This window comes from Anguilla rostrata, chromosome 18 (genome assembly GCF_018555375.3).
Source record: "Anguilla rostrata isolate EN2019 chromosome 18, ASM1855537v3, whole genome shotgun sequence".
Classification (NCBI taxonomy): domain Eukaryota; kingdom Metazoa; phylum Chordata; class Actinopteri; order Anguilliformes; family Anguillidae; genus Anguilla; species Anguilla rostrata.
In genome coordinates this window covers 27,848,114-27,862,989 of record NC_057950.1, presented here as the reverse complement: position 1 = coordinate 27,862,989, position 14,876 = coordinate 27,848,114, and the positions used below count along the sequence as shown (strand labels likewise).

General features: G+C 53.8%; 2 non-coding genes and 2 pseudogenes across 2 annotated transcripts; all 4 read left to right on the top strand.

Annotated features, from left to right (window-relative positions):
* The first annotated feature begins 2,611 nt into the window (after positions 1 to 2,611).
* On the top strand, positions 2,612 to 2,792 carry LOC135245399 (U2 spliceosomal RNA; annotated as a pseudogene).
* Positions 2,793 to 3,170: 378 nt separating this feature from the next.
* On the top strand, positions 3,171 to 3,287 carry LOC135245376 (U5 spliceosomal RNA). The gene has a single exon (XR_010327208.1). It is a non-coding gene; the product is annotated as a U5 spliceosomal RNA (small nuclear RNA).
* Positions 3,288 to 9,154: 5,867 nt separating this feature from the next.
* LOC135245408 (U2 spliceosomal RNA) lies at positions 9,155 to 9,326 on the top strand (annotated as a pseudogene).
* A 375-nt stretch (positions 9,327 to 9,701) lies between these two features.
* LOC135245415 (U5 spliceosomal RNA) lies at positions 9,702 to 9,818 on the top strand. The gene has a single exon (XR_010327232.1). It is a non-coding gene; the product is annotated as a U5 spliceosomal RNA (small nuclear RNA).
* The last annotated feature ends 5,058 nt before the right edge of the window (positions 9,819 to 14,876 follow it).

Below are 14,876 nucleotides of genomic sequence, written 5' to 3'. Positions count from 1 at the left end.
AGGACCTGGTGCAACTTGCTTTGTCGCCAGTTCAAGCTGCCACAGCTTAACCGCCATCTCAGCCTCAATCTCCAATCTGCGGATCTCCAATTTCAAATTGAGTTCTGCCTGCCTCGCCGCCGCCTTTTATTGAGCCACTAGTTGGAGACGAACGAGGCGCACCTTCAAACGGGGATCAGCATCACTGAACCGCCCACTCCCAGCTGACACGGGAGAAAATGCAGGCAATGTAGGCTTGCCCTCAGCCTCCGCTTCAGGTTCAGCCTCCAAATCACATTTAGCTGGCGGAGCTACAGATGCATCTGGATCCTCCTCAAACGCAGCAGCATCAGGCAGACCCAGTAACACAAAGACCCGCAGCTCAACCAACCCCTCTAATACAACGGCCTTAATGTGTTTCTTAAGCGCCTGTCGAGAAACCGCAATACCAAAGTGTTCAGCCAATAACAAAAGGTCGTCTTTGCGACACTTATCAAACTGCTCTAAAGTAGGATTCTGTGGAAACCTAAAACCAAATCAAAAAGAGCCATTTCCAGCGGTCCCTATCGCCACAAGAGGGCGACAAGACAACACAAACCGCAACTGTGGACCTGAAAGCAACGTCCAAAACCAAGACGCAAATAAATATTAACCTACAATAATCAGACAATTAAGCATAGGGAAATAATTAATAATGAGTAATTAATGATCCCGGACGAGCCCCCAATTTTGTTACGTCCCCATTGTGGTCTAGGGGTACAGGGGAGTAAAAAAATGAATGATCATTAAAGATTAAATTTTATTTACACAATTAATTATCTATACAATGAACAAACAGGAGGGGAAACACTGGGCGGTACCAAACAAAAGAAGATAACCAAAACAGAAATATATAAGCTATTAACAATTCTAGAAATGAAAGAAACTAACTAACTGAAACCCGAAAATCTTCCGAACCTAACTAACTACACTGGCTATTCTAAACTGAACAAAAACATACAAGGGTGGTACACGCCCGTATCTATATATACATATACACAAGTGAAACTAACAGTGAGAGTTAAGAAAAAAAACACCTACCTAAATCCCACTCCTTTAACAGTGACAGTTAAGAAAACAAACACCTACTTAAATCCCACTCCTAACCCAACACAAAACCAGCAACCAAACCAGAGACGCAAACCCAAACTCAAAGTCTTTTCAGAAATTACGATCGATACACAGAAGTCAAAAGAGCACAAAATCACAGTAGTAATACAGGAGGCAACTAACATTCAAATCCAAGTCACTGGGGTGTAACTGACAATACTCGCTATATATATATAGGTGTGGGTCTGTTCCTCATTGGCCGCCAGGCAGGTCCGCAGAAGAGGATTGGGGGGGAAACAATGCACTCTTCCCTCTTCTTCACCAATTGCGGAGTGACCCGTAGCAGACTTCACGGAATAATGAGACCGAAAGAAAAAAACAAACCTGGCACGTAACAGTTTCCATTGCCGGCACGGCTCAGGAGAGAGCTGACAAGGGCAGTTTATATGGAGGGGCTACGAATATGTGAGGAGGGATATTAGGTACATGATGATAGAGGATGGGGGGGGGGGGGATGTGCCTAATCTCCCATTAAAGTTAGATGTGTTGTTTTTCTGCAACCTGTGTGTGGCTTTAACAAGGCAAAGGGCTCACAAATTTCAGTATTTCATTCGGTTTTGGTTTTCGGGGTACGTGCGATTTCTGGTGGGGTGGGATAATAGGGTGCTGAGGGGGGAGGTGGCCCCTGCCCATTATGTGCAGGTGGGACGATGGGAAAGGAGATATGTAGAATGCAGGGATAAGGAAATGGTACTGCAGCATAGAAGGCTATACAAGGCTTTAAGAGGAAAGCTGCAGCCGGTTGGAGGAACAGGGGTCGGGTGGGGGGAGAAGTCTGGGCTGCTGTGCAGCCAAAAATGATAGGCAACAGGTTAAAGGACTGCCAGTCAAAGATGTGCTATACAGACACGGACTAACAAGAAACCGGTGTTGTTCGAGGGTGGGTTGTGGGGAGGAAGAGGAAACTGTGCAGCATGTGTTCTGGAATTGTAAGTTTGCACAGGAAGTCTGGGGTTTAATGGGGAGGATGTATAGTGTTTTGGGGGATTTAAGTTGGGAAAGGGTGTGTTATGGGGAGGGACTGTGGAGGAAGAAGGGAAGAGAGAAACTTTTGGTTCTTCTATTGATCAGTTTGGTGAAGCAGAAGTTGTGGGGGGCGCGGGGAGAGAAGGGGGAGGTGAAGCAAGGGTGGACGGTGAGGGGGGTGGGGGAGATGGTGAAAGCGGATATAGTGCCATTTTCAGTAGGAGGTGCTGCAGTGGGGTTTTCATGCAGCATGGGAACGGTGGAAACCAGTGATGTGATTGTGTAGATTTTGTGTTGTCATGGTTGTGCCCTGTTCTGTTTCAAAATAGAAGAGATGGACTTTGGGACATTGGGACTTGTGAGCGGGAAGGGGCGGAAATGGAGGGTTTTGGCACTATGGGGTTTGTTTGGAAGGGAAAGAGGAAAAGGTGAGTTTGTGCACATACATATAATCTAAACAATGGGGGAAAAGGGGGTTTTTTGAGTAAAAGAGTGTTGTATTGGTGTGTGAATAAAAAAAAATTTTCCAAAAAAAAAAAAAAAAATCTGTTCTTATCAGTTTAATATCTGATACGTCCCCTATCTGGGGACTACATATTAAACGGATTTTTGAGACTGGGAGTCGGAGAAGGAGCTTGCTCCGTTCGCTCCACGCATCGACCCGGTATTGAAGTACGTCCGGGAACGGTGCGCCTCTATTTTTGGGTGCAAAGGAAGGGCGAATGCTGCTGCTGCTTTTTCTTCTTCTTCATGGAGTAGACAAGCAACTGAGTCCTTGTGGGGGGGGGGTTTAATAAAAGAAATAGTATTATCGTGTGTCTTTCTTTCGTTCTTTCTATCTTTCTTTCTATCATTCTTTGTCAGCTAGCTGGGTGAGTGAAGTTGGTTAAGTAAGTCAGCTAGCGAGCCGGTTTGCAGCGGTTCGTGGCTTGCTTGCGCCCTCTGCCAGTCAGGCGGTTATTGCGTCTCCTCTCCCTCTTCCGCGGATAACGCGCGGGGGCGCCGGCGGACAACTCCGGGCCTGCGGCTCCGGGCCGGGAGGGCCTACGGCAGCTGGTGACGGCGAGAGGCCACGTGTGCTCGGGTTTCTCTTCATCATGCACAAATCTTTCGCCTTTTACTAAAGATTTCCGTGGAGAGGAACACTCCTGAGTTTGTGCTATTTTTGGATGCTCCGTCCGCCGGACGGGGCGACTTTTCTGTTCTTAAGAGAGCTTGTTGATGACTTGTTGCCACGTGTCCCTGGTTTGTCACTTGTCAGGTACATGTGTTATAGAGTATGGACTGTCTCCTTGCTTGCTTAGCTAGGCAATTACACAGCTGTTCTGCGAGTGCTCGTGCAATTAAACAGCGATAAGAGCCTTCAGCACGTAGGTAGCTACCGTGGCAGGGGACGTGGGGCTTTGTGGGTGGAGCTGAGGTGACGGCCAGAGGTCCCGGGGGAAGCGTTGAGGGGGCCCCAGACCAATGGCGAGCGGGGACCGGGTCCGGCCGGACCCCGCGATCGGATTCCCGGCCCCCTGGGCGGCGGCGGCCAGCTGTGGCCAATTTTCAGGCCATCGCTTCTCGGCCTTTTGGCTAAGATCCAGGGATTGGAGATAGAGAAGGCGATGTCGACCTTTGAGGGAGGAGTGCCGGCCCATAGGGTGCGGCTGCGGAACACCGTTCGTTTTGTTGCAGAGGATGGATCGGATCGAAGAAAAGGGTTTGGTTTGGATTTCTTTGTTCAGGACGTGCTGAAGGATCTGCTGAAAGTGGAGGCAAGTGATGTTTTTTGTTTACAGGATTTTTCAAACAGAGGATTTTTTGATGTAACTCTGTATTCGGAAGCAGCGTGTTTTAAGTTATACAACCATTTTGTGAATTGCAAGGACGCGAAGCTGCTGCAGGGAATTCGCGTGGAGCTGCTTTATGCCAAAGCGCTGCGGCCTCTGACGGTTCATTTGTATAATCCGTTTGTTAGGGAGGAGGACATTTAAAGTTTTTTTGTTAAAGTATTGTTCAGATGTCAAGGAGGGTGTCAAGCTCAAAGACCGGTACGGTTTTTGGAACGGCAAAAGGCGATACATGGTGCGCATTAAGGAAGACCCACAGAGTGTGGGAGGGCACGCGCACCCCCCTGGAGCTTTTGCCATCGGGCCTGACCGAGGTTACCTGTGGTATCCTGGGCAGCCGGTTTACTGCCGGAAATGCGGGTCCTTCAGGCATTTGAAAGAAGCCTGCATCACGGTGCGGTGCAGGCACTGCATGTCGGAGGAACACCAAACTAAAGATTGTGCAGCCCCAAAATCCTGCACGCTGTGTGGGAGCTCAGGGCACCTGTTTCGAGGGTGCCCCGACAGGAAGGCCTCATATGCGGCCATGTTCCAGCATGGAGGCAGTGATCGGGCAGGTGTGCGGAGGAATGCGGGGGAGGGAACCTCCGCAGTAACGAGGCAGGCCTTCGGACCGGCTGTGCCTTTGGATCCAGCTCCGGCCCCGGGCCCGGCTTAGGGTTTTGCTCAGATTCCCGCTCCTGCTCCGGCACAGGCCCCCGCGCCTACTCCGGTTCTGGTTCAGGCTCCAGTTCCAGCTCCAGCTTCTGCTCTGGGTCCAGCTCCAGCTCCTGCTCCAGCTCCTGCTTCAGCTCCTGCTTCTGCTCCGGATCCAGTCCCGGCTCCGGCTTCTGCTCCGGCCCCTGCTCCTGCCTCGGATCCAGCTCCTGTTCTGATTCCTGTTCCGGGTCTGACTCTGGCCCCGGATACGGATCCGGATCCGGCTCCGGTTCAGTACCTGGTCTTGGTTCCGGCTCCGATCCCCGCTCCGGATCCGGCTCCGGCCCCAGTGCTGACTCCGGTCCCGGATCCGGGTTCGGTCCCTGCTCCGGCATTGGTTCCGGTTCCTGATCCGGTTCGGGCTCCGGCTCCGGGACAGGGTTTGCTTCCACCTGCAGTCCCAAGCCAAGCATTACCTGGGTTGTCTCAGGCCTCGTCTTCTGTGGACGTGCAGTCACCGATGCTATGGGAGGACAGTCCCGCCCCAGAGGGGGGGGATGTAGCAGAATGGGCAAAGGTGGCTGTGCGGAAGCGCGCCCATTCAGGAGACCCAGAGGGGGTGAGAGAGCCAAAGGACGGTCCTGTCATCCCGCTGAAGAACCGGTTTGAGGTACTTGGGGGAGCAGCGGAGGGGGAAAAGTCCGTTTTGAACTATGAAATGGACATTGGGTCTCCGTCCAGTCTGCTGGAGGGCTGGGACGTGGAGGGATTGGTGGAGGCAATGGGGATGGGAGCGGGGGCAGAGGGGGGAGAGGGCCCCTTGGAACGGGGACTGGATTGAGCACAGGGGTGGTGGGTTCTGGGTCCCAATTATTTTGGTGAGTGTACTTTTGGTTATTCGATATGGAGGTGAGCATAACCACCTTAAATGTACGGGGTTTGAGGAACCCCATGAAGAGGGCTGCTTTATTTTCCTCACTGGCTGCAATGCGGGGGGAAATTTTCTTGCTGCAGGAGGTCCATTTGAAGGACGAGAAGGATGTGGCAGCCTTCTCAAAGGAGTGGGTGTGGGGGCCATCGGGGTGGTCAGTGGGCAATGTCCATTCGGATGGGGTAGGAATTTTATTTAAGGGGCACAATTTCGTCATAGAGGAAGTGGTGTGGGTGCACGCGGGCAGGGTGATGTATAGAGACGTTAATCATAATTTTATAAAGTTTCGAGTTATAAATGTGTATGGCCCCACGCAATGTGGACAACGCCTGAGCATTTTTAAAGGGCTGACAGGGTGCCTGTCCACAACAAGGCAGATCCTGCTCGGCGGGGATTTTAATGTCTCTTTGGATGGGGTGGGGGACAGCTCGAGTGGGGGAGATTACTCCGCAAGGGCCCTGGCAGAGCAAGTGCGGGACTTCGTCCTGGTCGATGCCTACCGGCTGGTACATCCTGGGGGGTCCGGAGTCACTTGGCGGAACTCCAGAGGGGCGGCAAGCCGCCTTGATTATGTGTTTGTAGGGAAAGAGCTGGCGGGCATTTCGTGCGCACTTCTCCCGTCCTGGGCATCAGATCATGACATGCTGCGGATGGCTTTCCGGGTGGACGGGACCAGGTGGGGCCCAGGTTTTTGGAAGCTGAATGTGTCCCTGCTCGACTCAATGGCTTTTAAAACCGCCTTCAAAAACTTTTATAAATCGGTGCAGAACCTACGGCCGTTCTACACTTCAATAATTGAGTGGTGGGAGGCAGCCAAGGTGCGCCTCGGGCAGTTCTGCCGCAGCTTCAGCGTCAGGCAGCGGCGAAGAGAACGCGCGGAAATAAGAAGGTGGCTCGAGACGTTGGCGTACCTGCACGCGCAGCTAAACAACGGTAGGGTGGTGAGGTGGGAGACCTATGAGGGGGTGAAGGAGCGGGTTAGGAGCCTTCTGGAGGACAGGGCTAAGGCTCTGGCTTTCCAGGCACGGCTGAGAGAGATGGAGGAGGGGAGAAGCCCACCTCCTTTTCTTTCAGTCGGTGCGGGCGGCACGGAAAAGAAGGGTGGTGGAGGGTTTGAGGGAAGCAGGTGGGCAGATATGCACAGGGGCGGAGGAGATGGTGAGCATAGCCACTGAATTTTATGCAGAGCTGTTTAAGGAGCAGCCTGTGGATGGTGAGGCAAGCACATTCTTTCTGAGTAGGGTGGCAGAGGGGGTGCCAGAGGGGGTGCGGGCAGCCCTGGAGCTCCCCATTAGTAAGGAGGAGCTCCGAGGGGCACTAGGGGGCATGAAAGAAGGCAAGGTGCCGGGGTTGGATGGTCTCCCGAAGGAGTTCTACTCTAGGTTCTGGGACGTGCTGGGGGATGACCTGTTAGAGGTGGTGCAGGAGGTGTTCCGCAGGGGGAGCTGGCACCGTCAATGAGGAGGGGGTGGTGACCCTGTTACATAAAAAGGGAGATCCGGGGGATCTCCGCAACTGGCGTCCCATCACCCTCCTGTGCGTGGACTATAAGCTGCTGGCAAGAGCTCTGGCAGCACGGCTGGGTCTGGCCATGCCTCACCTTGTGAGGGAGGACCAGACATGCGGAGTGGAGGGGAGGTCCACAGTTTTAAATTTACAGTTGGTACGGGATGTTTTGTTTTGGGTGGGGGATCGGGGCTTGCCTCTGGTGGTGGCTAGCCTCGATATGGAGAAAGCGTTTGATAGGGTAAATCACGGGTTTTTGTTTAGCGTTTTGGCTCGGTGCGGGTTTGGTGGGGGTTTTTTAAAGTGGCTAGGGATAATGTACAGCGGTGTGGGAAGCAGGGTGAGCATAAACGGGAACTTGGGGGGTTTTTTGAGGCAGGAGGGGGGGGTCAGGCAGGGGTGCCCACTGTCACCCCTCCTGTACGCCCTATATGTGGAGCCACTGGGGAGGCGATTAGACGGGAGGGGAAGATCAGGGGGATCTCAATCCCAGGGGGAGGAAGGGAAGCTCTCAAAGTGTCCATGTATGCTGACGATATGACCCTGTTTTTAGGGACAGAGAGGGGTCTGGAGGTGGCGTTGGGGTTGGTAGAGGAGTTTGGGAGGGGCTCGGGGGCTCGACTAAATCGGGCAAAGTCCCAGATCAAATTATATGGTACATGGAGGGCCAGGGTGGATGCCTTGGGTGGGCTGGGGGTTTCAGAGGGTCCGCTCAGGATACTAGGAGTGGATTTCGGGGGGGATACGGCCGAGGACGCGAAGAGAAATTGGAGGAGGAGGTTGGGGGGGGTGGAGAAGAGACTAGGTCTGTGGTCGGGGAGGCGCCTTACCTTAAGTGGTAAGGTTATGGCCCTGAAGGCGGACATCTTGCCGTCCCTGACCTATCTGGCTAGGGTATTTATCATGCCCCTGTGCATGCGCAGGGAGTTGACCAGGAAGGTGTTCCGGTTCCTATGGGGGGGATATGAATATATCCAACGGGCGGGTATGTATCAGGCGGTGGAGGAGGGGGGTAGGGATGTCCCATGCTTCCCGGTGAAGTTTGACGGTATGTTCTTTTGTAATATGTGTGTGGCACTTGTGGGGGAGAGGGTGCACAAGTTTCAACTTTTTGTTCGGTTTTGGGTGTCGGGGTACTTCCGTTCCCTGGTAGAGTGGGACAATAAGGTCCCAAGGGCGGAGGTGGCTCCAGCGCATTTTTTGTACATAGTGAGGTGGGCAAAGAGGAAGGAGGTGTGGGGGAACAGGGAGCTGGCAATGGACCATCGGCGCCTATATAAGGTGCTGAGGGACAAGAGGCGGCCGGGGGGGAGTTTGCGGGGGGGAATGGGAAGGGAAGGATGGGTGGCCGTGCAAAAAAAAGGCCTGGAAAACAGGTTAAAGGACCTGAACTGGCTGGTGGCGCATGGACGGTTGCCGGTGCGGGATACCCTGTACCGGCACAAGTTAACAAGGAACAGGTACTGTCCAAGAGGGGGGTGTGGGGAGGAGGAAACGGTGAGGCATGTGTTTTGGGGGTGCGGGTTCGCACAGGAGGTGTGGGCTGGGGTGAAGGGTAGGTATGGGGTTTTGAGGGAGCTGCGCCAGGAGATGGTGCTCTACGGCGACGGCCTGGAGAGGATAAAAGGAAGGGAAGGCTTCTTAACACTGTTGCTCCTTAGTGTGGTGAAGCACAAATTGTGGGTGGCTAGAGGAGAGAGGGGAGCAGTGAGGCAAGGTTGGACAGGGAGAGGGGTGGTGGAGATGGTGAAGGCGGAGGTGGAGCGGCATTTCCAGGGGGTGCTGCGGTGGGGGTTTAACGCCGCAAGAGAGCGGTGGAAAGATTTAATTTGAGGTCAATATAGAGGGGGTGTTTCATGGTTGGGGGGACGTGTTTAGGAAATGCTTTTGTTTCAGGAGGAAGGGGAGAGGGAGGGATGGCTTAGCGGGTGTAAAATGGAGTGGGGGGCGAGTGAGAATGGTGGGGGGGGCCTCTAATAGTGAGGATTTTTGGGCAAGGTGTCTTTGGAAGGGGTGTTTTGTGGGGAATGTGTTTGGAGTTTGTATAGAGGTACTGATTTGTGTTTGTGTTGGGTGGGTTTTTGGGGGTTTGTGTTTTGGATTTCATGGAATTGAAAATGTGCGTGTAATGTGTTGTGATGGTGAGTGAATAAAATTCAAAAAAAAAAAAAAAAAAAAAAAAATCTGTTCTTATCAGTTTAATATCTGATATGTCCCCTATCTGGGGGATTTTTGAGACTGGGAGTCGGAGAAGGAGCATGCTCTGTCTGCTCCACGCATCGACCCGGTATTGCAGTACGTCCGGGAACGGTGCGCCTCTATTTTTGGGTGCAAAGGAAATGCTTCTGCTTCTGCGTGGACAAGCAACTGAGTCCTTGTGGGGTTTTTTTTTTTATTTTTTTAAATGAAATAAAAGAAATAGTTTTATCGTGTGTGTGTCGTTCTTTCTATCTATCTATCTATCTATCTATCATTCTTCGTCAGCTAGCTGGGTGAGTGAAGTTGGTTAAGTAAGTCAGCTAGCGAGCCGGTTTGCAGCGGTCCGTGGCTCGCTTGCGCCCTCTGCCAGTCGGGCGGTTATAGCGTCTCCTCTCCCTCTTCCGCGGATAACGCGCGGGGGCGCCGGCGGACAACTCCGGGCCTGCGGCTCCGGGCCGGGAGGGCCTACGGCGGCTGGTGACGGCGAGAGGCCACGTGTGCTCGGGTTTCTCTTCATCACGCACAAATCTTTCGCCTTTTACTAAAGATTTCCGTGGAGAGGAACACTCCTGAGTTTGTGCTATTTTTGGATGCTCCGTCCGCCGGACGGGGCGACTTTTCTGTTCTTAAGAGAGCTTGTTGATGACTTGTTGCCATGTGTCCCTGGTTTGTGACTTGTCAGGTACATGTGTTATAGAGTGTGGACTGTCTCCTTGCTTGCTTAGCTAGGCAATTACATAGCTGTTCTGCGAGTGCTCGTGCAATTAAACGGCGATAAGAGCCTTCAGCACGTAGGTAGCTACCGTGGCAGGGGACGTGGGGCTTTGTGGGTGGAGCTGAGGTGACGGCCAGAGGTCCCGGGGGAAGCGTCGAGGGGGCCCCGGACCAATGGCGAGCGGGGACTGGGTCCGGCCGGACCCCGCGATCGGATTCCCGGCCCCCTGGGCGGCGGCGGCCAGCTGTGGCCAATTTTCAGGCCATCGCTTCTCGGCCTTTTGGCTACGACCAAGACGAAGACGAAGAAGGCGATGGCAGAAGGAGATGAAGGAGTACCGGCCCACAGGGCGCGGTTGCAGAACACCATTCGGTTCCAGATGGAGAATTCAAGAAAGCGCAAGGACTTCAAGCTGGATTTCTTTGTAAAGGAGGTGCTACAAGGTGTTTTCGGGATTGATCCAGTCACAGTTTTTTGTTTGCAAGACTTTTCTAATCGGGATTTCTTTGATTTAACGTTTTATTCGGAAGCGGCGTGTTTCAATTTTCATCGGGCCTACCTTGAGAAGCGGAATGAAGCGGCAATGGAGGACATCGTGGTGCAACTGCTCTACACAAAGCCCTTGCGCCCTCTGGTTATCCACATGTACAACCCCTATGTAAGGGAAGAAGATATTTTGTGTTTTCTGCACAAGTACTGCGCTGACGTGAGGGAAGGCACCAAGATCAAGGACAGGTATGGATACTGGACGGGGAAAAGGCGGTTTAACGTGCGGTTCAGGCAAGACCCGCTGGGGGTAGGTGGCTACTCTCATCCACCGGGGGCCTTTGCAATCGGCCCTAACCGCGGGTACTTATGGTATCCAGGGCAGCCAATGTATTGTAGAAAGTGTGGGGCGTATGGGCACATTAAGGACAAGTGTAACGTGAAGACGTGTAGACACTGTTTGTCGGGAGATCACGAGGCTAGGGACTGTGTGGCTCCAAAGACATGCAACCTTTGCGGAAGTGGGGAGCACCTATTCAGAAACTGCCCGGAGAGGAAGACCTCATACGCTGAGATGCTGAAGGCGGGACCTGCAGGATTGGGCGGGGGAGGAAGACCGACTAGGCCAGCAGTGGCCCCTGGTGCGGTGGAGGAGACATTGGCCAGGGCGGCAGCTGCCACGGGTGCCCCAGCCCAAAGGAGGGAGGAGGAGCTTGTCCGGGATGTGGCTCCGTCTGGGGACCTACAGCAGGGCACGGTGGAGGCGGCTGAGCGGGCAGGGAGTCCCGATAACCAGGCTGATGGAGTGGAGGCAGGGGAGACAGGTCAGGCAACTGGAGGGACGGAGATGCGGGACACAGCACCGGAAGGTGGCCATGAGGCAGTTCCTGTGCTGGCCATGGACCCTGGGCTGGAAGAGGGCCCAGCGGAGGCCCCCGCGGGGAGACCAGGTGCAGCCCCGGGCGATGGCACGAAGTCGGACCCTGCCGGGGCTGAGGACACGGTGCGGGAGGAAGGAGCAGAGGCCACTGTGGCCAATTTTCAGGCCATCGCTTCTCGGCCTTTTGGCTAAGATTTGGATGGTGCATTACCTGACGAACTACAATGGCTCAGAAGGGGACGCCGTTTCAGCCAGCTGGAGCTGGGCTGCGGAATTCTATCCGATTTACCTGGTCTGCTGAAAGAAGCAAGATGATGGAACGAGGAGAGTTTACTAAGGCGGTGCTGATTGACGTTTTGAAGGTGGATCCTGGAGCTGTTTTCTGCTTGCAACAGAATATGGCGGCCAGGGCTTTCGATCTCACCTTCATTTCGGCAGCAGCCTTTGAGGAAACCTACAGGAGGTGCTTGGAGAAACAGAGGGAAGAGCCACTGGTGCTGTTCGCTGTGTCTTCGCTGGAAAGGAAGAACTACAAAATAATAACAATCCACACTTACAATCCCTACGTTGGGGATGAGAAGCTCGGCTTCTTCCTCTCACGGTACGGGCAAGTTTTGACGGGAGCGAGATGGCTGAGGGATGGTTTCGGGATCTGGAACGGAAAGCGCCAGTTCCGGGTCTTCTTGAAGGAGGATCCAGGGGGTCATGACGGGCTTCTGCATCCGCCGGCTTACTTCACCATAGGGGCTGACCGTGGGTATCTTTATTACTCAGGTCAGCCTCTTTTCTGCAGGCAGTGCAGGCGATTTGGGCATGTGGCAGAGAATTGCTCACAGATGGAATGCAGGAACTGTGGGAAGAGCGGGCACACTGTCATGGCCTGCCCAGACCCAAAGAGATGTCATGGCTGTGGAGCGGAGGGGCATCTTTTCAACGGCTGCCCAGGGACGACGTCGACGAGGACGTATGCGAGTGCGGCTGCGGGGAGGGGCGTTCCTGGCGATGCTTACAGACATCCGGACCGTCAGGAAGTGGTCCCTGGGCAGCAGAGAGTGGAGCAGGGGGACGAAGAGGAGGCGGGTGCGGCGGTGGAAGTGGTTCCTCCAGTGACAGAGGAGGCACCAGTCGGGGGGGAGAAAGGTGGCGGCAAGGCGGAACAGGCTGGCGGCGCCGAGGGAGTGGTGGTGAGCGAGGAGGAGATGGAGGGTGTCATGTGCCAGTCAGCCAGGAGGCAACGGGTGCAGAAAAGCACGGGGTCTGAAGAGAGCTCCGCTGAGGGCGAGGCGGACGGCAAGGTGGCGAAGGGGAAGCGGCGGCGGAAGGCCCTGAGGAAGGCGGAGGAACCGCAGGCGTCACCGGCGGTGTCGGGGCCTTTTTCAGGACTTCCACCTTCAGGGACTGTGGCCCTGAAGAACCGTTTCTCCCCACTGAGGTGGGGGGACAGTGAGGAGGCGGGAACTTCCAGGACTGCGGTTGGTGAGGAAGGGGGGGGCTTAGCTAGGGGGGAGGAGGGAGTGAGTGGAGCATGCGACGGGGGAGAGGCAGCGTTGCTACTTTCTCCGGTCAGCGACGAGCATAGATATAGCCCTCCTATGTCCCCGAACGCCTCTGCCTATGTGTCTTTGGACGAGGCAGAGGCTGGTGCGGGGGTAGGAGAGGAGGAGGCTGGGCTTGTGCCTTCAGAAATTAGACCGTGGTTTTAATTGAGTGGGTTTTCTTTTTTTGTTTCATTAAATGACAATGGCTGATAATTACCTAACGGTGCTTACTGTAAATGTGAGGGGGTTACAGGACAGTAACAAAAGAAGAGCCGTATTTATTTATCTAGCCACAGTTCATTTTGATGTGTGTTTTGTTCAAGAGGTCCATTTAAGGGACAGGGATGACTGTGAAAGGTTTTCTGGGGAGTGGACAAAAGGGGATTCAAGATGGGGAGTGGGGGGGGTGCATTCCTCAGGGGTAGGGATTTTGTTTAAAGGGTGGGATTTTTGTATTGGAGAGGTGTTTTCAGTAGTGCAGGGGAGGGTATTAGCAGTGGATGCAGATTGGAAAGGGCTGCAGCTCAGGCTGCTATGCGTGTACGCACCGGCAGAGCCGGGGGGGAGGAGGGAGGTGTTTGGGGACATGGAGGCCGTCTGCCTCACAAATAGGGTACTGGTAGTTGGTGGGGATTTCAACGTTTCCTTTGAGGGCACGGGGGACTTTAGTTTGGGGCACCTGTGTAAGATGGTGAACAATTTTTCGTTACAGGACACTTTTAAAAAAGCCAATCCGGGGGGGGAGGGGCAACCTGGGGGAACTCAAGGGATTTTATATTCGCTCCACAGAACGTAGTGGTGGCAGCTTCAGAGATCTCCCCAGTGTGGTTTTCTGACCATCACTGGGTGAGAAGTAAGCTGGGGATGGGAGTGCCGGCTTTTGGAAGGGGTTTCTGGAAGCTGAATGTGAGTGTGTTGAGGGAGAAGGATTTTGTGGAGGGATATAGGGAGGCCTATGGGGGATGGAGGGATATGAGGCAGATGTTTGGGTCTGGGCGGGAGTGGTGGGAATGGGTGAAGGGGAACACCAAGAGGTTCGCAGTGAATTATTGTAAGGCCAAGGCCAGGAGGGAAAGAGGTGAGTTTTATTCACTACAAAAAGAGTTGGAGGAGTTTTTTGTGTGTGGGAATTTAAAAGGGGATAGATCCTGGCAGGGCTACTCGGACATACAAGAACGTCTGAGGAGGGTGTTTGAGGGGAGGGCAAAGAGATTTTTGTGGTTATCAAGGGGAGAGTATATGGAGAAGAATGAAACATGTAGTGCATATTTTTTTGGCTCCATTAAGGAACGCAGGAGGAGGAAGGTGGTGAGGGGACTAAAGGGGGCAGATGGGGTATTAAAGACAGGGCCAGGGGAGATGGTAGAGATGGCGGTGAGTTTCTATAAGGATTTGTTTGGGAGAAGGGAGGTAGATCTTAGAGAGGGGGATTTTTTCTTGGGGAATTTGGAGGGGGGGGTGCCAGGGGGGGTGAGAGAGAATTTAGAGAAGGACATCTCACTAGAGGAGTTTAGGGAGGCTATGTTCAGCCTGAAGACAGGTAAGGTGCCAGGGGTGGACGGGCTCCCAGCTGATTTTTACAGAGTGTTCTGGGAGTTGGTGGGTGGGGACCTGTTAGAGGTGGCTAGGGAGATGTTTGAAGAGGGGAGGCTAGGGGACTCTATGCGGGAAGGGGTAATCTCTCTCCTATTTAAGAAGGGGGACATGGAGGACCTTAGGAACTGGAGGCCTGTCACGCTTTTATGCGTAGATTACAAGGCGATAGCAAAGGTCTTAACCAGGCGCATGAAGGCGGCGTTGACGCATGTAGTTGATTGGGACCAGACCTGCGGCGTGGAGGGCCGTCAACTGCACTGGAGCCTTCGCCTGGTCCGGGACGCCATCAGCTGGGCACGCGACAGGAGTTTGCCTCTGGTGCTGGTGGGTCTGGACCAGGAGAAGGCTTTTGACAGGGTGTCACATGATTTTTTGTTAAAAGTAATGGAGAGGATGGGTTTCGCGCCGCGATTTAGGGGGTGGGTAAAGGTAATGTATGCGGGGGTGGGGAGCAGGG